At 31.7% G+C, this 23,784-nt stretch overlaps 1 protein-coding gene across 1 annotated transcript in view; it reads right to left on the bottom strand.

The window, feature by feature from the left end:
* Positions 1-23,784, bottom strand: part of LOC108909656 (neuropeptide CCHamide-1 receptor-like) — a 61,470-nt gene that overhangs the window by 1,067 nt on the left and 36,619 nt on the right. The window lies entirely within an intron of this gene.

Raw genomic sequence — 23,784 nt, 5'->3', positions numbered from 1 at the left:
TTCTGCTCATCATTTCTGGTGTCAAAAATATGTGTTTCCATTTGAAAAAATCAACTTGACTTTGAAGGTTATGGTCAAGATCGCCATTAGATGTCCGCCTCAAAACCCTACAACTTTTATTTGAAAATTTTTTTCATTAAGCCCTTAACTTAAGAGATATTCACGTATATTTTTTAAAATGGGACACTCGGTATGATACAATGGAAAATAATTGTATAAAAACAGATTGCCTTGGTATGACTGAAGTGTGTTACTTTAAAGTCACCATATTTTTTTATGTCAATGCAGATGAAACGCCAAACATTAGATAAAACAATTTTCCAGTGTTTCTATAAAAACTAACTAAATAAATGCTGTCGTTATTAAAAGATTTGCTACACATAGGTTTTTAGCAACGAGTTTAAATGTAGAGTTGTTCATTTGCCACAAATCTGAAGCGTAATGTTACGTATTCATTTACGAAAGACTATTATTATTACCCACTACAAATATGAAGCCACAGCTAAATTACATATATATGGAACCATTCGCATTGTATGCAGAATATTGTACATGCCTTTGTATTTACATTTCCAGGAAAACGTAGAGCGGAACAGTATATAAATGTGAAGTATATGCATATATAAATGTGAAGTATACGTAGCCAAAGGTACATGATTGCTTTGAACCTTGTTAAATAAATTCCTTTTTAACTAGGTAGGTTTTACAGATGATGTAGCATTTGTATTTTTCAAAGTCAAGACTTATGTCGTAATAATTCTGCGAAATGTTAGAAATCGCCTTAAATTCATTTCTATTTGTTATTGGACATCATTAGCGTTACATAAAATAGTTGTAGGTTGAATCGAGACAGCAATATACACTGAAAGCCTTGTTTAATTAGATTTTTTAATACGATTTTAATTATAAAACTTTTAATATGTACACAATTTGTGTTTAAAACTCTCATATTTAACCCATCAATGCTACCCTATAACACTGAAAAATAATAGATTTGCTTATTAGTGACATATTCAGCATTATAGTCCGGGTGTCTAAAAAGTCTGGAAACACCTGAATAATTTCCCAGGCAAATTATTTTTGAAAAATGTTAAGGTCATTCTTGTAGTAACTTTTGACGAGGAATTCAATGGAGCGCAGACTATGGCATTTGAAGAGAGAGTTCATAGCATGCAAAGTAATATTTTAATAGGTACATAAAAAAATACATTAAGAATTATATTTCTTTCACTGGTTATTTATGCAAACTGTTTTTTTATTTTATACCTACCAACATATTAAGAATGTATACTTTTGTTAAAAATATCTGAAGCGGTTTAGAAATTAAAAATTTTAAACTGATTTTTTTTATATTTTGGCCTTAAGACCTTATGTTTATAGACATATACACATATACACATATATACATATGCGAATATTAAAGGACTAATATTATCATCGATATATATATTTGTGAATTTTGGTGTATTTTTGTTAATTCAGAAAAATCAACTTATTTCAATGAAATATGGTCCAACATCGGCTCTATCATATGCTGTTTGTATTTGTCAAAGCTTTGCCAACGAGTATAATATGTAAATGTACCCTTTGTGGCAATCACACTAATATATGCTTCTGCTGTATCATACTATTATGAAATGGAAAAGTATTTCCACATATTAGAATTCTGAATGACAAGATGAGAGACAATGTTGAATTAGTTGCAAATGATAGTATTAATAGGTATATGGATATCTGAGAATATAATTTTTTTAAGTCTTTTAAAATTAATTAAATTTGTCAAAGTTGAAGATGATTCTGATGCGGAAAATAATTAAGGATAATTTAGTGGTATATACACTGTCAAAAAATTCACTCAATTTCACTCAATTTTACTCAATAATGTATCAATTTCTGTACACACCCGATTGAGTGAAATATTCACTCTATTAGTATGAATACAACTATAGTCTGTTTAGAAATGAAAGAGAGTAATAAAAGCTTATTATGTATGCAAATCGTACATAAATGTAGTACTGGTGCTTATATTCAATATTTTTATATTATGTATTTTCGGTATAGGGGAGGTGTACTTTTAAAAAAACTTTGTGTGACCGGGTTGTACTAAATTGTAGCAGGTAGCTAAAATTTAATCCCCGACAATCCGTCTTTGTCTATGCCGCGCCAATTTCTGGGTCCATTTCTTTTATAAGTAAACAATATAAAAACAGCATTTCAAAACATGAGGCTACTTTAAGCATCATAACCGGGTTAAGAGGGTTTTTAGTAATTCAAATAAAATTATTCAATATTATTATCAAAATATTTATTTAAATTTAATGAATAGACTTTTATTCCACACAAAAATATATGTATTTTGAAAATTCAAATTATGGTGAGTAAATGTAGTGTTGTATAAATGTACAATAAAGAAAATAAAAAAGTAGGTATATTAAAATTCATCCTCTGAATATTCTGATGAATTATCTTCGTCTCCTAGATTGATAACAAAATTTTCACGTCACTTAATTTGAACGTCGTATTATTTCGCGCTACATCTCCTGTTACCTGCGCCCAGACTAATTCGATTGGGTTAAGATCACAGTGATAAGGTGGTAACCGTAGTACCGTTATTTGTTGGTAGGATTTTGGTGTTTCAATGCATTAAATACATTTAATATAATAATCTTCTCATTCTGAGATAGCGCACATCTTTTCACGCGTTTAGCAGGTACGTAATCTGATAAGCTCGACATTTTACCCAAACAATATTATATCCACTGGCACAATAGTCACTAAACACAAGTCGAATTTTACTCTACTGCACTAGCACGTCTTCGTATATTCAGTTCTAAGACTGGATTGATCTGTCACAATACACTGGCTCCTGCCCTATGATGTATCCAGTAAAATATACTAATATACACCCATTACCTGTTAGCATTAGTGTTACCCGATAATTACCTGAAACGAAATATTACCACGCCCATGGCCGGTTCTTATCTCGGGGTTTTATTACTCTCTTTAATTTCCAAACAGACTATAACAGTTTATGAGTGAAACTATTGCAACAGTAATGAGTTAATTTTACTCAAATTCGTGTTTCTGCTATCAAGTGAGTGACTTTTAACTCTATCCTGAGCATGTAAACCCAATTAAGAGTTGACTTTTTCTCTAAATTTAACTATTATTGAGTAATTTTTTACTCAAACTTGGTTTATATTCTCTTTAAATTTTAATTTAAATATCATTGAAACTACAATGTTCATGTTGCCACTGTGGTTTTAGAGACAATATTTTAGGTCTCCATTAAAAGAATACGACATACACCACACCACGAGATGGTCTAATGGGGACGATGGGAATAGCCAAAGGCAACACATAACAACCATAGAATAAGGTCATTTACTTCGATTTAAGTACAGGTGAACGAAATACGAGTTTATCTGGAGAATTTATTTAACGGGTATATATTTAATATTTGAGTGAAAATAGTCAGTTTCCGTTCCAATATTATCAGAAATGAGTAAAATTATCAAAATGCTCAATATTGAGTGAAAATGCACTCAATTATTTCACTCAATGGATTCAATCCGTACCTTTCACTCACACGGATTTTTTCAGCTTGTCCCAAGAATACGTGGCAAAATTTTAACTAATTACGTATCAATATTTTTTTCGAGACCTTGGTTTCTAAGGTAATATATATTTCTTTATTTTAAATTTTTGGAGCATAAATCAGTATGTTTGACTGAGTTAATAATAAACAAAAAAAATACAAAGAATGGAAACAAATTAGTTCTATTATTTAGTATTTAAGCAGGCAAAAAGTGTTAAGGTAAATCATTCCATAAAAAATTTGTATATGTTACTTCGATATTTTTTTAACAACTCGTTAGCGATACTTTTATGGATTCACAATAAAGCGCAACACCGTGTGCATTCCAAGAAAATATTAGAAGTTGTTGCTTTCGATGAATTATATAGGTGCTTACTTCTGGGATATCCTGTATAAAAAATCCAATGAAATTGTACCTCTAAATCAAAAATAAACATAATATTTGTTTTCTTTTACGTATCTTAACAGTAATATTTTTACAAGACTAGATAATACAGCGACCTATGAGGAAAAACAAGTGTAATGCAATTGAATTGCTTTGATGTGTTGTACATGTAAATATTCATTCATCACGATTGTAGCAATAAAGTATCATTTTCACTATTGTTCTAAAAGAAAATTCAGTCAACTGTCACGACTTCAAAACCACTGTCCCGAGAGACTCGAGTTCATTTACATGATGTAAAGAATATTATATCCAAAAGTAAATTGAAATAAAAGTGAACCAAGTGAACATAATGAGAAAATCACGGACTTTATAATTAAACGGAATGTACCTACCTTTGGCTTTTAAGTCAATATTTCAGACATGAAATTTTGATTACTTGAGAAATAATTAATATTCATGATATCTTCCGCTATTTGACACAGATGTCGTCAGATAACGCCCGAAATGCTTCGAAATGTTAATTCGGAAGTGAAGCAAAGACTTTATTATTGTATGGAAGCGGAGGGAAACCAATTTGAACATTTAATAAAATAACATTCATTCATTCATTGATATTTTGTCTTATTCTTTAAGTGATGATTTTATTGTCATATCCAAATCAAAATTTAAAAAGTCGTATGTCGCACAATTGAAAAAGCTTTAAAATGAGGTGTCAACATAAGGTGCCATTTAAAGTTTAAGGGTATTCTACGCCTCTGCCTAAGGGGTAGCTTCCAAGACACCAAAACTTCATCATGTGTCCCCCTTGAAAAGAAAATCGACGTGTTTCGGTTTTTTTAACTCCATGTGGGAAGTTTCGATTGAAACGCCCTGTATAGAAGTTTATAAGAAAGGTACTAACAACGACGTGATTAATTACCGGCCCATAGCCATTATAATTATAAGTAACTCCTCAAAAATTCTTTAAATAGTTTTACACCGTCGACCTTTATTTTCATCCCAACATGGATTCATTAGTGGTCGTTCTCTCTACCTCAAATCATCTTGAGAAAAACCAATTTATTGCTTTATTACTTTGTTATCTTTGTTTAGGTCTTATTTCAGTAAGAGATACCAGTCTCTATAGTATAGTGATTTCCCATCGGATAAATTCCATCAATTTTCAGGGGTTCCCCAATGATCAATTCTGGGATCACTCTTGTTTGTTATTTTTATTAATGATCCAACTGAATGCTTTGATGTCAATTACTTACTCTATGCGGACGACGTTTGTTGTTTTGTTGTTGTTGGGAATTGTTTTTGGAAATTAAATTTTCTATTGGTTGCAGTAGATTACAAGATAATGGTGTTCAAATAATAATCTACAAAAAATTATATCTTACAGTCGACGCAAAAATATGATTTCGATGTAAATAGAGTTATCATGCTGATTATCGTTTTATGAACGATATAATCTTTTAATAACCAAACCTATTTTCCTTTTAATATATTATATGCAGCATTTGTGCGTTGCAAATTAAAATATGCAACGGCTGTTTGGAGTCCATTTTATAGTGCCCACAGCATTTAATTAGAGAAAGTACAACGGATATACCTAAAGACTATTTCAAGAATTATTGCTTTATTGTTTTCATTGAGAATTTAATTTTAATAGTCTTCGTTGCAGGTCATTTATGTTTTCAATCATATTTTATTAATAAGTCAAAAGCAGATTCATTGTAAAAGATTTTATATTGTCAACTCTAAGTTGATAAGTTAAATATGTATATAGGGCATTAATTTATTCGGACACTTATTTTCTTAATAGATCTTTACAAAATATACTTTTGTTGGAAGTGTTAAAGCCATTTCATAAAACGTAATTTATAAACCTAATGAGAATTGCGATTTAAAAACAACGAAAAGTGTCCAGTTGAAAATTGGATAAAATTCCAATTGATTCTCGCACTCTGTCTATCTCGCTTACTCTCTCTATATACTAAAGGATTGACTCTGTCATCGTTCCTAGTTCTTTAATCGGTCGTATTAGTTCTAATAATTTATACTGCTCTTCGCTGAAAGAGCAACCCCTCAATGGACCTTATGTAAGTATTAGTTTTGGGTAGTAGATATTAAAATAAATTGAATTGTCTCTCTATTTTAATCTCAAATCTATTCAAATATAAAACACTATCGAATTAACCTGCGGGATGCCTGAATACAAATTGAACGTGTAAGGGAAGCTTTATGTGTCATTTCTTCAGGGAAACTAGTAAACTACCGAAATGGGAAACGCAAACTTTACTTCCATTCCTTTTACTGAAATTAAATCTTCCAATTTCGTTTAATCAACCGTTTCCATAATGAAATGGAGAATAAAAATTATATACGGTGCCGCATAAAGCGAAAACCAATAATCGGAACAGTAAACCTGAACTGTTATTACACCGACGCAATGTAACATTCGGCGACGTTTGACATTTCGTCTGGAAATTTATAGGCGACGAATTTATTGCAGAGATTTATAACACAGTTAAAATGACGGGTTATTCAACGGTAGGCGGTAGAAGTACTTGCAGCAATATCGGGGAGGCGTTAAATGTGAAAACTGGCAACGTGTCATTGCTGCTAAGTTGATTGTCTAAGGGTTTTCTTTAAATTTTGATATTCACGGATTTAATAAGTGACCGAGCATGTTAGAAAATCGCCCATGGTTTGAATCCAACACAAGAAATCGGTAATAGACCTTTAAATAGCTTCAATACTATTTTGACAGCGTAGAGAGGTAGAAAATCGAAATTTTCACCAATATTTCGAATCCAACCTCCGAAATAGTCCAGAGAGTAGGGTTACCAGATCTATTTCATGACAATCCCGGAGACATCACCCGTTTGTATAATTGACGTCTAAAAAAAAAAAGAAAAATAGAAAATGTCGAACAAGTCACTATTTTCCCGCAACAAACAAAACTCGGAGAAATGACATGTTAATCCGGAGCCCGAAGATGTACCATCAAAACCCGGAGATCTGGCAAGCCTACCAAAGAGCCCCAAACTGCTCCAGACACACCCACTCCGAGCAAACGATATCCAGAGAGGTCGATGCTCTTGACAAAACGACTACCGAAGATCGTCACGTGATGTCCAAGAAAGTGACTCAGGCTGTTACACAAAACCAAGCTGCTTTTCATAAATATAAGATTTCAGCCAGATCTCAAGACAGGTCGAGACAACCACAACAACCGCTCAAAACCAAAGAAGCGAGATGTCAGAAACACTATCGAAGATCCACTTCAGGATTTAGCAGCGAGTTCGGACCTCCAGCCTAATTCTCCTCGGGTAAGTAACCAGGGCAATATTCCTGGCCAGTACGAATTATATTGTATACTGGGTGTCCAACGGTGGCGAGACATTAGACCTATTTCAGAGCCTACTTCGATTTTAATTTTGAAAATTTGGGCAATCATCTCAACTAAAATAATCACCTAATGCTTCCAGTTATACCGAAAGTTGACATCATCTTCGTTATTTTAAATGGAACACCCTGTATATTATTGCAATTTTGGATTCAACGTAAATTTTTAGGTGAACTTTCATAAAGGTTTCCTATTCTTAAAGTGATTTTGCGTAAAAACTCTGGATCTGTGTTCTCGTTAAAATCATTTAATAGAATTGGGTTTATATTTCAGCATCCCTGGGATGAAGTGCAGGTACAAAATTGAATTTAAATGGATGCTAACCATTAGTTTTCAAAATCTTTTGGATGGACGTTTTTGAAATGTCTAAATCCTGTTCAGCAGCACGGACTGATGATTCAGGGTAAGCATGGAAATATGCCAAAATCTTGACGATGTTACCTCCATCTAAAGTTATCGGCTTGGACCTTAATTCTATGTGCAGAAATTCGACCATGTTCTAATTGATTTCTTAAAATTCTTTGTAAAATCTGTCTACTCATTAGTGGTAAATGAGGATATCTCTCATTAAATACCCTGTAAGTCCTATTATCTTCTGACACTCTCCTTGAATAAATAATAAAATTAGAATGTCAGCGTTTGAATAAATGTTAACGTTTTCCATTCTTTAACAATAAATAATACTAAATTGACAAACTGGTGACAGATTAGGTGCTTGTTTTGTAGTTCCACTAAAAATTTCACAGCCATCCTCGCAAGAAATTATGCAATATCCGTTGATTGCACAACAGTAAATACCTTAAAAACAGAAGACATATACAGGGTGTCCCATTAATATTGCGAAAAAATTCTGGGGGTTTCCTTGACCAAAAAAAAAAGAAAAAATGTTCCTATAAACCTATGTCCGAAAATGCTTCGTTTTGGAGATACAGGGTGTTGAAATTTAGAGAAAATACAAGGTTTTTACTAATATCTGGAGAACACTAATTCCGATTTGTTTTGAAATTTGGTATGTTTGTTTATAAAAACGGTAGACGTCTTTTGATGTAATTTGATTTATTTTATTTATTCCAGCGGCGTCCGGGGACTCACTCCTGTTGATATTAATAAGTAAATATATGAGACGTCACTGCTTTTTCTTAGGTGTCATATTTTTTTCTAGTTATATGATTAAAAATACAACTTTTTTGTCTCTTTACTTCTTTTGATATATTGCTTCGTTTTCGAGCAAAAAATTAATATCGTTTCATATGCACATTCTTAAGGGAAGTAGAAAAAAATGGAAATTCAATGTTTTAGTTATTTACTAATCAACTGTAACAATACGTTTGAAGGAAAAACCATGTAACAAGCTGAGAAATAATATCTCGCTAAATAATATTTTTTTAAATAATTAATATTAACAGAAACATAAGAAAAAATATTTAACAAACAGCAATGATATGAAAAATACTTTATATACACAGGCGTTACAACAGTTGTTGAAAATGTGCACCTTCAACTCTAATACAGGCATCTATCCTACGACACATTGATTGGCGAACCCATTCAAATATTCCGGCTGTGTGTCTAATTGTTTCACAGGATGCGACAGTGCGGTTTCTTAATTCGTCTATGGATTGCACTGGAGTCGTATAAACCAAATGTTTGAGATGACCCCAAAGGAAAAAATCCAACGAATCTAAGTCGGGAGAACTCGAAGGCCAGAGTTGAGTGTCTCTTCGACCTGTTCAGCGATTTGGGTAGATATTGTTCAAATATTCACGTGCAGCTAAACTGAAATGGGGTGGAGCACCATCGTGCATAAAATACATTTGCAACTTTAATGGCAATGGGATGTCTTCCAAAAGTACGGGCAATTCATCCTCAAGAAAGCGGCGATAAACATTAGGGTTTCTGATTTCTCGGCCTATTTTTTTTCTCGGGACTAGAGAATTCTCGACTAGGAAATTCCGGGAATTCTCGAATTCTCGAGAAATTTCTAAAACATGCTATTATACTTAACAATCATCATTAACATTTATTATTTATTCAGTATTTTTATTAATTACTTTGAGTTTCTTCTTTAAAACCTTTAACTTGTTTTTTTTATTAAACACTTTCAATATACATCATTTCGATTTTTAATATTATCTCGCCTATTATTAGAGACGGACCCAACAAACTCTATATGATTATGCTCGACAAGGAACGTTATATCCAAATATGTAAAAATATAACAGGGTGTTCCATTTAAATTAACAAAGTTAACATCCGCGGCCGTTTTGTTTGAACATTTGTTTTTCTAATATCATTTTCGAGAACTTCATAAAAAATCGTGCAACTTTTGTACTTCACATTTTTTTATAACTCTAAAAAGTTAAAGGGGGGTCAAAATATAGTGAATCACCCTGAACATTAAAAAAAAGAATCATCAAAGTAAACTAAAGCCTTAAAAACTTAAAATAAATAAATCATGAGCTGGTAGAGAAACCACTTTAACCGCTCAGTTATTTGTCGAGAAACGAATTGAACGCATGAACGAAACGAACTCCAGTCAAGAACTTATGACGCGCGTGATTTTTAAATTTCTCGATTTCTCGACACTTTTTTCTCGTCTCGAGTAAGGCCAGATTTCCCGGGAATTCTCGCTTTGAGAAGTCTCGACCAGAAACCCTAATAAACATCTCTCGGTGGTAAAAAATGGGCCTATTAAGGGGTATCCCACAATTCCGACCCATACATTAAATGAAAGCTGGTGTTGATGACGGCCTTCTAATATTGCATTTGAATTCTCGTCCGCCCATACATGATTATTATGGAAGTTCACTATGGCTTTTCTAGAAAAATTCGCCTCATCTGTTAAAAATTGAGGATTTTCCCCAATTTTTTGTCGTATCCATCGACATAAATCTAATCTTAACGGAAAATCAGTCGGTAAAAGTGCCTGAACCCGTTAGATGTGATAAGGGTATAGCAGATTATTTTTTAAAATCCTAAAAATTGTATAACGACTTGCATTTAAGTTTCTAGCAATCTGTCTGATACTTGTTGTTGGAGTGTTGTCCTCAATTTCATGAAGTACATCTTCTTCCACTTGTAGGGTTATTGCTGTGCGGGGTCGCCCGTTTCCTACGATAAGTTTTCGAAAACTTCCAGTTTCACTAAAACTTTGATGAAAACGGGTGAAGATAGTATGATGAGGAATGATACAATTAGGGTATTTCTGCTCATAGAGGCGCTTGGCGGCTAATGCATTACCGTTGGCAAGTCCATAAAAAAATGCATATCGTACATTTCACTATTTGTGTAATTCATTTTGACAAGCAGGAATTGACAACTACACAGTTCAAGTACTTATTAAAATCACACACTTAAGCTATTAATTTTTTGCTCGCAAACGAAGCAAGATATCAAAAAAAGTAAAGAGACAAAAAAGTTGTATTTTTTATCGCACAATTAGAAAAACATATGACAATAAGGTGAAAAAATAAATATTTCAATTCAAAGAAATTACAGCGTGTTTGGGACATAAATAGGTAAGTTTTCACCAAATTTCGTGAAAAAAAATTTTTTTGTAAAACAAAAATAAAAAACCAAAAACTTGAATTTGAATTTTTCACATAAATTTTGAGGTTATTTGAAAAGAGTGTAACTACTAAAGTTGTAGATCCTTTTGTTACCTACAACTTCGCCATTGAACTTTTTTCCATAAGACTTGTAGTTTTTCCGGAATTCAAGGGAAACCGATTTTCACTCTTAAAAACTCACCCCCTTCCCGTCCTCAGATCGCCCGTAAATTATTTTTCCTTTCATTTCTGTTATATTCTCTTCCTTTTCCAATGGGTTTCATCCTACTATAATTTTTTTCACTTTTTACCATTTTTGAAGGCTTAAGCACTGGTCTATATACACAAGTTATACAATGGAGTACTATTCGAATAAAAAGTTTTTAGATAAAATAAAAATTTATACCTATGGGTTATTAACGAAATTGTTGTACAATATACATTAACTTCCATTATAAACTAGTATGTCGCATGTCGTGACAAAATATTATACATATTTTTATGCAAGAAATGAAATATCACGTTCTTTCAAAAAGCGCAGTTCTTGGTGCTGACGTACATTAAAAAAATGTTTGAAACCGATTCCATAATTACAACTTTTATCAGGATATTTGAAATGGGTCACTCTGTATGTTTTATCACATTATAAATCTTCTGTGTTTAACGCGGTAATATACTATTCACAGTGCGATTAGTTCGCGTTTTTTTTTTCAGTAAATTTAGGATTTCAGTTGGTGTGTGCACATACATGGATTTAGATGGAAAAGTTAATATTTTCACTAGAAATAGTATTGTAGGATAAAACGCTAACTAGAACTAGAACATGCGGCATGCCTTTAAACTCAAGATTTGAACAAGCCTAAGAAACCGGAAGCTATTAATCATAAAAAAAATAACACCACTTGTGAGGATTTGAAAAACGCTCCGGGCTTACCATAAATCTCATCGGATAATCCCTAAAGAATTCGCGGGTCGACCGACATTTATAAGACCTCGGTTAATTCTGTATTAAACGGGCATAGCCGCAAAAACTTTACAAGGTTGTACTGTGGAAATAGGAAATAGAAACTGTAATTGCTGGCGGAAATCTAGGATTATTGCAGCTCCCGAAGGCGCAGAGCTTGAACAAAACGTCTCGTAATGAAAGCAAATCAAATAAATGACGGGAAGTTTATCTCTAAGCTCTGTTATTGAAATAAAATTCATTTGTTCGTTTGAACAAATGGAGTTGAGTTACTGAAATCTTTTTTACGTGCTTGAATTTGATATTTAATAATTCATTAGTAGATTTTGAAGAAAGTTTCAATAAAGCAAAGATAATGACATGCAATTTGGCGCAAAATTTGGTATATTTTTGAAACGCCCAAGGTTTTTGTTAAAATCCAATAAATGTCTAAAGCAACATTGATAGAATACCCGTTTTAATATTTCCATATTGGCCCCTGAAATCACTTTATCGGCTGCCGCCTCCAGTATATTATGACTATAAATACCGTGGGCGGTGCTATGCAAAAAACGCTTATGAGGTTTACGATATGACATAGTTAATGGCCCTAGGCGAATGCGGAAAACGATCGGTGTTAATAACGATTCCGGAATGGCACGCGGTTTAATAAAATTTCTGAAAACAATTTTCATCGGAGAAGGCTTGCCAGGAAGCGTGGGACCAATTTTATATTAAAACATCGGCAAGTTTATTACATATATTAAAATCAAATACCGCAGAAGAATGAACTTGGGTTAGTATCCTTTATTTTGGAAAATACATATTAAAATAAAGTCTTATAAATGTAAATATTTTTGTATGGACCATTTCTATCAGAATAATTATTTATGCAACTAGTGAAAAAACTAAGTATTTTTGACAATTTCAGATTGTCGAACGAGGTTGAGTTTGACATCACATAAAGTGTCAAAAATATTTTTTTTGGGCGAGTTACGTACAGTCACGTGACCAGTCATTTTATTTGAAACATTAATCTATTTCCTTCTCATTGGCAATTAAAATATTTCTAGTTTTCATAGTAGGCTATTGATTATATCCAAAAAAACAGGGTTAAAAGGAACTATGACGTTCAAGCAATTTTATTGCATGAATCGTTCAAAGAGTCATTTTAGCTGAAAAAACTGCGGAGTGCTATTAAATTAGAGGGTGGAAATTGGAGATAGGGGTGAAAATGCATTCCTTTCAGTTTTTTAATTGTAGCTCGAAAACGAAGCAAAATTTCGCTATAGTTCAGAGGAAAAATTATTTAGAGAATTGAATTTCCCATCAAACTGGCTTATTTAAAAAATTTAAAAGGAAAATTGAATGCAAAATATCGTTAATTTGAAAAAAAGCAAAAAAAACGATTTTTTTATTTTTTTTACTCTTTTGCTTCTAGTTTTATCTTTGAATAAATATAGGTATAGGCATTGCTTCATAAAAAAAGTAGATAAAATTTAAAATTTCACATGACTTGTTCGAAGGGTCATTAAAAATTAAAAAACCGGGGGGTGCTATTAAATTAGACGGCTGAAATTGAAGATAGGGGTGAAAATGCACTTTTGCACTTTTTAAATATAGCACGAAAACGAAGCATTTCGGTATAGTTCATAGGAAAAATTTTGAAGAGAATTGAATTTCTCATCGAAATTGCTTATTTAAAAATTTTGAAAGAACAATTTTATGCAAAAAATTGTTAATAAATAATTTAAAAAAGCAAAATATTAGATTTTTTATTTTTTTTACATTTGTGACAAATTTTTTTTTAATAGAAGTAGGCAAAGAAAATTGCTTTACAAAATAACTAGATCAGATTCCCGTCAAAATGATGCGCTTTCAAAAGTTTTTGGATTAATATTAAGTTATAACCGGTCAAACTTAAATATTTTTTAGATTTCCGTCGTTTTTAAAATAATAATGATCTCATCTCCATTTTCCAGATAAGTAATAATAATATGATTAACTGTAATTTTATTTGAAAAATCCCTCATAGTTTCATACAGTTGTGAAAATCTTTATTTATTATTAACAAATAGAACTCTTGAAATAATTTTTTATTAAGTAAAGAACCAATTCCTTGTAAAAATAATAAGAATTATAATCATTCAATATTAGTCCAAAAACTTTTAAAAACGCATCATTTTGAAGCGAATCTCATCTAGTTTTTTTTGTACAGCAATTTTCTTTGCCTACTTCTACTAAAAAAATAGTCAAAAAAATAAAAAAGTAAAAAAATCTTATTTTTTGTTTTTTTTTAATTGTTTATTAACGATTCTTTGCATAAAATTTTTCTTTTAAATTTTTTAAATAAACCATTTCGATGGGAAATTCAATTCTCTACAAAATTTTTCCTATGAACTATACCGAAATTTCGTTTTCGTGCTATATTTAAAAAACTGCAAAAGTGCATTTTCACCCTTATCTCTAGTTTCCACCCTCAATTTAATAGCACTCCGCGGTTTTTTCTTCTAAAATAACCATTTGAACGATTCATGTAATAAAATATCTTGAACGTCATAATTCCTTTTAAAATTCTATAATCAACAGCCTATTGAGAGGTACTACTGGAATTTCCGCCACTGGTACATATTTATACCCATTCCAGTGCATTTTTACCTTTAATCAGGTAAACCCTTATCCTAAGTTTCATCATTTTAAATTGAACGTCTTCAGAGATATTTGAAAACTAAACATTTTAAAACGGTATCTCGAAATCTATCTATTTGCCAGGCCATGTTTATTTTCAGCTTAAATTGACTGAAAGAAATTTATCTACATCCTTGTGTAACACACTATATGAAATGAAACATTTAATGTTTTATTGTCTTAATATTTAAAACATGCTAAAAACTTTGTCACCAGATTTTATTAATTCATTTTAGGTGTTAGACTAATTAGATGAATGTTGATGGTTAGCAGAAGCCCCACACCGAGCGCCAAAAAATTGCTGCATTTGTAAAGTGTCAAGAAAAGTTGTTTCTAGGTTTATATTTTCAATTATGTAGATATATGCCTTTTAAATATTATAGTTACCTACCTTTCCATAGATATATGTCGTTAGAGAGAAATATATAGATGATTTAAAATAGAATTGACGAAAAATAACGACATTACAGGACGGATTTCTTTGATTCCTATTTCAGACTACTTGAAAAAGTCTTCACGTTTTCTATTTACCTTTCCAAAGTAATTGAATCACGAGATGAACCTTTCTATATTTCCAAATAGAACCTTAAGGACTGCCCGACCGTTTACTAAGAGATTTAGAATAAAACCTGGATTATCTTCCGTGTTCTGCTCTCATTCCTGTATACTAAACTCCAAGTACATATAGAAAATATTAATTTATTTACAGGATGGTTAAAATAATCGAGAAAAATATTAATCGGGCTAATAAAAAGGCGAGTAAAACTCATAGTAAAGAACGAAAATACGCTTTTGTTGATAAAATTGAATCTTTATGAACCCCAACGTCAACATAATTTACCATAACCAGTTCTTCACATATCGGTTTTCCTTCAAATTTAACAAGATTTTACATGTCTCATCTTGTTAATTGAACTTTATTTATAGAATATAATGTACTAGATTGAATACATTGATTGTAACTTCTGGTGTTGCACGGGGCTCAGTTTTGGGACCACTCTTCTTATTTTTATAAGCGATATTGTTAATGACTTGGATAACTGTCTTTTATGTAATGTTCAACTGTAAGCTGTTTGTATGACTGTCTATACCTTCAGACAGCACTGAACAAAGTGAATTCATGGTGTAGATCCAATAAATTATTTTTAAATATTGATAAGTGCAACATTATCAGTTATTCTTTGAAACATAATGCTATTGTTTTTGACCTTGGATGATCTTATTGTCTATAAGAACAGCTTTAAATATCTAGGAGTTTTATTTGACTCAAAACTATATTTCTAATTGCATGTTATTAGTGTACTTAATGAGTGTATTAAGATAATGCTACATTGCTCTCTTTTCTGAAGATCTCATTAACATATCAGTAGTACAGAGACGATTCAGAAGAGTTTTCTCAGATATAACTTTTATTTTAGACAACTTTTCTGTTTTCTTTTTAATTGTGACCTCTTTCATGTTCAATTTGTTTGTCTTTTTTGAATGAATAAATAAAACTAGTCTCGTGCATCAGACATTTCCTCATAATTAGAATTTAGTAAAATGTTACAAATTAACTGAACACAACTGGGCATATCGAGTTGTCAAGATGCTAACATCACGACAGGGTAATTCACTTTTTGAAGGAGACGCCCAATCTCTCGGGTTTTCGTGTTCCCACGAAAAAATCGGCATCAAATGACAACTAAAAGACGTGACAAACCTCATGCATTACGCAGATATGGCCCGTGGGGAATTACTTGGCGAATATTTAGCTTTTAGGATGACATCCGCACATTAAAATGATGATAGTGAATGACTGATAACTTGGAGTTGGTTATAAGGACATCAATTACGAAACGAAGAGTTATTTATATCTTTTAGGACTTCGGTGGCTTTATATTCAAATATTTTCAAGAAAATGCAGCGACGTGCGCTAGTGAAAAAGCTGAAGCTTGCAATACTATTAAAGGGAGGGAAGTTAATTCAGAAAGGGTTTTGTTATTTCTCAACAAATTCCATTAACATGTAGGTCCGTCTGACGGATAAGGCGTGCAGGGAATACAATTCCATGGGCGTATCATTTCAGAGGGTTATAAAATTTTTGTTTTTAAGAATAGGACAACAAATAGATATGTCGATTTTGGTAAGACACTAGATTATTTTTTTTTTATAAGACGATATGCTCATGGTCCTATACGCTGTCCATCAAGGTTGCTTTATTTAAATTCCTTGGATTATTTTCACTGGGGATTTGTAAATAATATGATTTATGATATACCAGTCCAGTGTATCGAACAATTCCTGTTAAAATAACAGAAGTGTTTCAATTAATTCCAGAGAAAACAATTCAAGATTCAGTAAGAAATATGTCCCACAGAATAATTCTTTGTATCGAACACAGAGGGGAACAATTTAAACAATTGATATAACTTGTATTTATTTGTTTCTATCTGCAACAAAAGCGATGCAAAGTTGCAGCAATTTCTTTTTTATAAAAAACATCCACAAGTTACGACAAGTAAGCCAAGGATGTTAAAAAGCAGAGGACTATGTCAAAAATTAGACTCAAAACAATTTCTGTAAGTACTCTTGTAATAATGTTATTAATCAATTGTATGTAATTGATAACACAGACCCACAAAAAAAATTGAAATTATTTTATCCGATATCTGAGGAGGTGCACTTTATGTTTTTGGGGTTGCTGAATCCGAATCCGGGGTCCGTTTAACCCCATCACGTCAGGGTCAAGGGCATCTGAAGGTCAAATTGCGGAATGACTATTAAAAAATCTGGAAAAAATGTATAGATATATGTTTTCGGGGTCGCTAAATCTGAATCTGGGGTTCTCTTGACCTTGAAGTGTCAGAATCAAGGTCAAATAAAGGTCAAAACCCTAAAATTTGATGATATGATCATTTTGACCCCGGATTCTTGAAGAGCAGAAAATTTTACGTCCGAATATGTATTGACTTTTTTTTTAGAACAGACCTTTGTAGGTCACGTGATGGTCATCCAAAATCAAATCCATTTTCCAGCTTTTGGCTGTAAATTGAGATCTTGGGTCTTTGATGAGTTGATATTTTTCGGGTCGTTGATCACGATTCTGGTATTCATTTGAGCCAATCACGTCGTAATATAACGATATAATATTTTCTTACTCCGGATTCTGAAAGAGTGAAAAATTTCATCCGTGTGTTTGCATCCAGGGCACCTCCCCGTGGTGACGGCGGGCAACGGAGTTGTCCCGCTATCCGGCAAAGTCCCTGGAACAGGACGCGTATGCCGTCATGGCAAACACAACGGAGAAATTTACGATGCAGGGGGATGGAACCCCAGTCCGTTATCACAAACGGACAACAGGAGATGGATAGACCTTCACAAAATGACTTGTTGACGTATTAAAAGATGAAAAAAAAAGGTAAATACGTATTCGGATGTAAAATTTTCTGCTCTTTCGGAATCCGGGGTCAAAAATATCATATCATCAAATTTTAGGGTTTTGATCTTTATTTGACCTTGATTCTGACACTTCAAGGTCAAGAGAACCCCAGATTCAGATTTAGCGACCCCGAAAACATAAATATATAATATAATTTTTTCAGATTTTTTAATAGTAATTCCGCAATTTGACCTTCAGATGCCCTTGACCATGACGTGATGGGGTTAAACTGACCCCGGATTCGGATTCAGCAACCCCAAAAACATAAAGTGCACCTCCTCAGATATCGGAGAAAATAATTTCAATTTTTTTTGTGGGGCTGTGTAATGTTAATCAGTTTCCGTCGTATATTTTTGAAAGTTGTTCCAGCAGTTTCAAAGCGTTGCATCAAGAACTGGATGAAAATTAAAGAAATATTCTTTTTATGATCATCTGTAGTTAAAGCCGTCACCCTGTTGCGTTCCTTTTAGATTCTGTTTGCTTTCCAGATATCGGGTTATAAAGAAAAACATAATCGAAGCCGTTATAAGAAGCGCGCTCAAGGATTTTCTGGGGATAAATAGGAAACAAGTTTTTCCCCCGACTTTTTCTTTTGCGGTCGTGATAGTTTTAAGTAATATTTCATCGGATTTTCGTCAATATTTATCGAGAAAGTAAAACTGGGGATTGTGATAGCGATCAATTTGGATTAGAAGTGAGCATTGCCCATTTTCTTTAGTTACACTAACAAAAAAGGAATGGAATTTTTTCGTGCCTAAAATGTCAAGTGAAGCTCGGTAATCTTCTTAATAATAAATTACACTTTTGTCCCAGCAAAACCGTGTTTATTGTCAGATTCCGTAGTGAAGTCTTGTACAGGGTGTTTCATGATGTAATGGCAGAGTGGAGGAATCTACTACAGACTGGCCTACTGGTTTAATATTTCTGAATATACATTTGTACGGATTATTTTATAATTTTTTTTAATAGACGTCATATTACTTAAGAGCAAAACCTCTAAAAGGCAACATTACAGGATGGTATTGGAAAAATTCTCATTCTTTTGTGGCCATTCAAAAATTCACTTATGTATCCAGGGTAATTCAGTAATAATGTCATTAATTTTGACCAAGTATTCGAAAGACCCAATAAAGACAGAAAATTGAAAAAAAATTACTCTACCTTTTAAAAAATAAGCAAATTACCCCTTAACTCTAGTTAATTCGGCGGCCTACTGCGCAACAGGGAACCCGACTACTGAGCGTTCGAACATTGAAGCGAAACAGCTGATTTTCCCAGTCGTGTTGAATTTTGCAATTGGTTTCAAAATCAAAGTACAACGGTTCCCAACTTATTAATAAACTGCCATGGACCAATGAGTGAGTGTTTAACTGTACAGTTATTTTAAATAGGTAGGTACCATACTACTGTTTGAAAAGCAATAAGTCACACAATAAGATATACGTACTACAAACTAAATAATGAATTTAACATAATACTAAAAACTGATATTCAATTATAAAACTTAATGAAAACGTTAACAATATTAAAAATACTAAAATGTAATAACCTAACATTCGAAAACAATTATTATCCTTATACATTTGTTTTTATTAACAAATAAATAGCCCACTTACTGTAGCTGAAAATATAGTGATACCTCCGAATTTTTTATAACTGCATCGATTTTTCTCAAAATTTAGAATTAGGCTCATCTTACCCACCCACTTCAAAACTTATATATGCGCTAGGTGTGCTTTTTGTTCTTAAGGAGTGAAAACCACCCCTTATTGGAAAAAAAAGAAAAAATACAAATTTAAGCATTTTATGTAACCAAATCTTTTTTATTTATGCAGTATGAGTAATTTCATGTGCTATCTAACATGAAACGTAAAGTATCCCAAATTTTCAACCCGGAAAAACCTTTAAAAACCACCCCTTTGAATGAAAATAATATAAAAAATTTTTTTTCAACTTGAAACGTTTTAATCATGCATTCTTATCAAATTGAAATTGATTTCTTGATTAAAAAATTTTTTTTATCGATTGCAACTTTTCAACCCTTGAAAAATACCCCTTCTTTCGAAAATAAAATGAAAAAATTTTATTGAAAGAGTAGAAACATTTTAAATGTGTACTCGTGTTAAATCAACATTTATTCCCTTCTGATAAAATAATTTTGAATCGATTGCAACTTTTCAACCCTTAAAAATTACCCTTTACATTTATTTATATATTTATATGTATTTTCTTAAAATTATCACCTATAAGATTTTTAATCGCACAAAGGCTCATTTTGCAGGGAATTGTAAGGGCTACGTGAATTGTTGAGTTGATCTTTTTTAAGCCCTTCATTTTTAAGTTTGAAGGGTTTAAAGGGCTCGAAGAGGGTGGTTCTCTCATTCATATGATAACTTAAAATGGCGATATCTCGATTAATATTAATTTTAGAGGAATAATAAAAATAAGCAAAATCATCAGCAAAAATAAAGCTAAATTTTTTTACTCTTGTATTTTTTCGTACACCCTTTAATTTTTAAGTTACAACGTAAAAATCGATTTTTTTTTAAAATTTGAATAATTAACATTTTCAAAAATTAAGTTTTTTTTCGAAATCATGCTTTGTAAGTCAGCCAAAGACCCAGAACATATTCTTAGAACATAAATGAAGAAATCTGTAAATGGATTGCATTTAATTTTAATTCTGTCACCAAAGGCACTGATTTGTTTATTAATTTTTTCTTTAAAAAAATGAGACTATCATGTTATTTCGATCATATTTCCGTTAATTTTGATTCTAAAGAGTTTTAAAATAGCTCATTTTAAAGGTTTTTCAAAGTACTTTAAAAAAGGTTCAAACAGTTTTTTTCCTAATATTTATGGTTTTGGCGTTATTTAACGTTAACCGGTTCCAATTTAGTTTTTAGCTATAACATATAATAATGTTTAAAAATCCATAAGTCGGTTTATATTGCAATTAAAGAAAAACAAAATAATGCCATTAGATTTGTTTTTTATTACCTTTCTTTTTGTTCATTACAACTTTTTCGTTAAATCCAATGGTTTCAGAGTTATTTGCAAAAAACTGTCCGAAAACAAGCACTTTTTCAGTAAAAAATCAACATTTTCAATGACGACTTACTCGGAAAGTATTGGATTATCCAAAAAACTTTACATAACATTTGTTACTTATAATTGACTCCTCTATCGATTCCTGTGGTTATTTTTGACGTAAAAATTTCCACCCCTAAGAAGGGGTAGGAACCACCCCCAGGGCAAAAGCACTATATAAGTTTTGTTCCTTGAGGCATTTTCCACATTCAGTCATAATGTCACGTCAATCGGTTCAGTTATAAAGAATTCGGAGGTAAAAACCCTGAGTAACTGGACTAAAATAATACTTGTTAATATTTAAGATGTAAAATAATATCTTATACATTCATGTATAGTTCACTACAGATTAAAAATACATTAAAAGCTAGGTTTATGACCGAATAATACGGTAGGTTCTCTCATTCACTCTCGATAAACCTTTGTGAGTCAGCGGTCAGGAACAGTCTGAAAATGGGCAATGATTTTTAAAAATTTTTAATCGCTTATTCGTATTCTCCTCATTTTTTTCCAATTTTCCCTTAAATTTAAGGACATTAGACATTATTACTGAATACTTCTATTTCAGAACAAGTAATAAAAAGCATGGGTTAAATTTTTTGCCACAACCTCCTCAACCTCAATTAACAATGCAATTCTGATAGCACATTATTTTAATCAACTTTCCAATATTATAACGGATAGAGTAGGTAATATTTTCATATTTTAAGACGGTTTTAACCACACCATGACTTCCTATTATAATTCTATAGATTTTACAGCTTCTTCGAGGATATTTGCATTCACTTGTCAATCTTGGAAAAGTTTCTCTTATATATTTGCACAAAGTCTCAAAACTTACAACGGAAATTAAAATTTGTTATTTCTGCATCAATGAAAACTAAGACACTGAAAGTAATCAGACTCTTTGTTTTCCTTAAAGTGAAAGAAAAATTGTTAGATTTGCTCGAGATTTTACCTAATAATTTTCAATAATTTTAATACAGATGTCCTTGGTTACAAGTAGGTGATGAGAATATGTTAATTCAATCAATTAGAATTATTTTGCTTCCTTAAGAAGTTTTCGACCCCTCAAAATATATTTATTTAATCTACAAATATGAGCTCTTAATTTTAATAGGAAGGTCCTCCGCTTTACAGTTTTCCATTTTTTCCTCAGTATTAGAAAAAAAAATCATATCTCTCTATCAACTGTTCGTTAAAAATATCTCTCCTCATATTCTTGTAGAAAATTGAACGCTTTACAAAAAAGGCCTCTTACAATTTTTTCGTAAACCTCACCGTTTAAAAGACATTAAAGGTTGAAGTTTGATTATTTTAAGACAAATTTTAATAGTTTTTGATTAATAATTCGGAAAATTTCAATTTAGTTTATGAGTTTCAGGGAAATTTATACAAATTTGAGTTTCTATGAACAGAGAAATGTTTAAACTATTTTTATAGTTTTTTTTTAGTCATAATCATGTTTGGTTACATCGAAAAAAAATTAGTGCATTATTTCTGACTGAGAGTCAATGATACATTAAATCTTGAAAAAATAACGTTTTTGTCACAAATTTATTATGAAAAGTATTAATCTTAAAGAAAAACAGTGTTCAATTTGTTATTAAAAAGTTTTTTTATTTATTTATCAAGTGAGCTATAAAATTTCAACATTTTGGTTTTGTGCTGATTTTATTTTTAATTTTTTTGTAATTTTAACCATTGAGTGTGATAGCGAAGTATTTTTTTGACTACATTAGGAGCTCCACTAGAAACCCAAATTCGTATAAATTTCCCTGAAACTCAAACTAAATTGAAATTTTCCGAATTATTAATCAAAAACTGTTAAAATTGGCGTGCATTGAAGTTTGACAATGAATATCTTTTAAAAGTTTTATTTAATCGACTAATCATAAGAGACCATTTTTGTAGAGCAGTTAATTTCTTACAACACTATGAATTGCGCATTTCATAATGACTTTTTTGTTAACGAGTTATAAAATTCATAAGCAAAACAGAAATTTGTCTTAAAATAATCAAACTTCAACCTTTAATATCTTTTAAACGGTGAGGTTTAAGAAAAAATTGTAAGAGACCTTTTTTGTAGAGCGTTCAATTTCCTACAAGAATATGAAGAGAGATATTTTTAACGAACAGTTGATAGAGAGATATGAATTTTTTTTCTAATACTGAGAAAAAAATGGAAAACTAACGAGCGTTCAAATAAAAACATTGTCGAAGTTGGCTCTGACACATTGGACGTAGGGAGTAGCTTATAGCGACCAACTTAACCTCATTTCTCAACGAGCTGTATAGCAGCTGTCAGTTTCAATAACGTTAATGACTATATAACTTTATTTTAAAGAATAATCGTGATAACAATAACAAACAATTAAAGGAGCTGCGGAAAGTGTCCCCCTCCTTGTTATAACAATAAATTAAAGCAGCTGCTGAAAGTGTCCCCCTCCTTGTTCCAAGCACTTTTCACACCTGTTCCTCAAAGAATTAAAGACATTTTCTAAGATGCTCGGGGTATTGTTAATTTCACGAATCTTGTCTATAAGTCGAGCCTGCAGATGGTTTAAATCAGGAATAGGCAGTTCAAAAATAGTGTTTTTAAGGTAAGGCCACAAAAAGAAATCACACGGCGTAATATCACATGACCTCGGTGGAAATTCATGTTCAGCATTGAGACTTATTAGTCGATTTTGGAAAACTTCCCTCAACATATT

The sequence above is a fragment of the Anoplophora glabripennis genome, unplaced genomic scaffold (assembly GCF_000390285.2).
Source record: "Anoplophora glabripennis isolate ALB-LARVAE unplaced genomic scaffold, Agla_2.0 scaffold493, whole genome shotgun sequence".
Lineage (NCBI taxonomy): Eukaryota > Metazoa > Arthropoda > Insecta > Coleoptera > Cerambycidae > Anoplophora > Anoplophora glabripennis.
The sequence above is the reverse complement of the archived record's forward strand: the minus strand, read 5'-3'. Positions and strand labels throughout refer to the sequence as shown.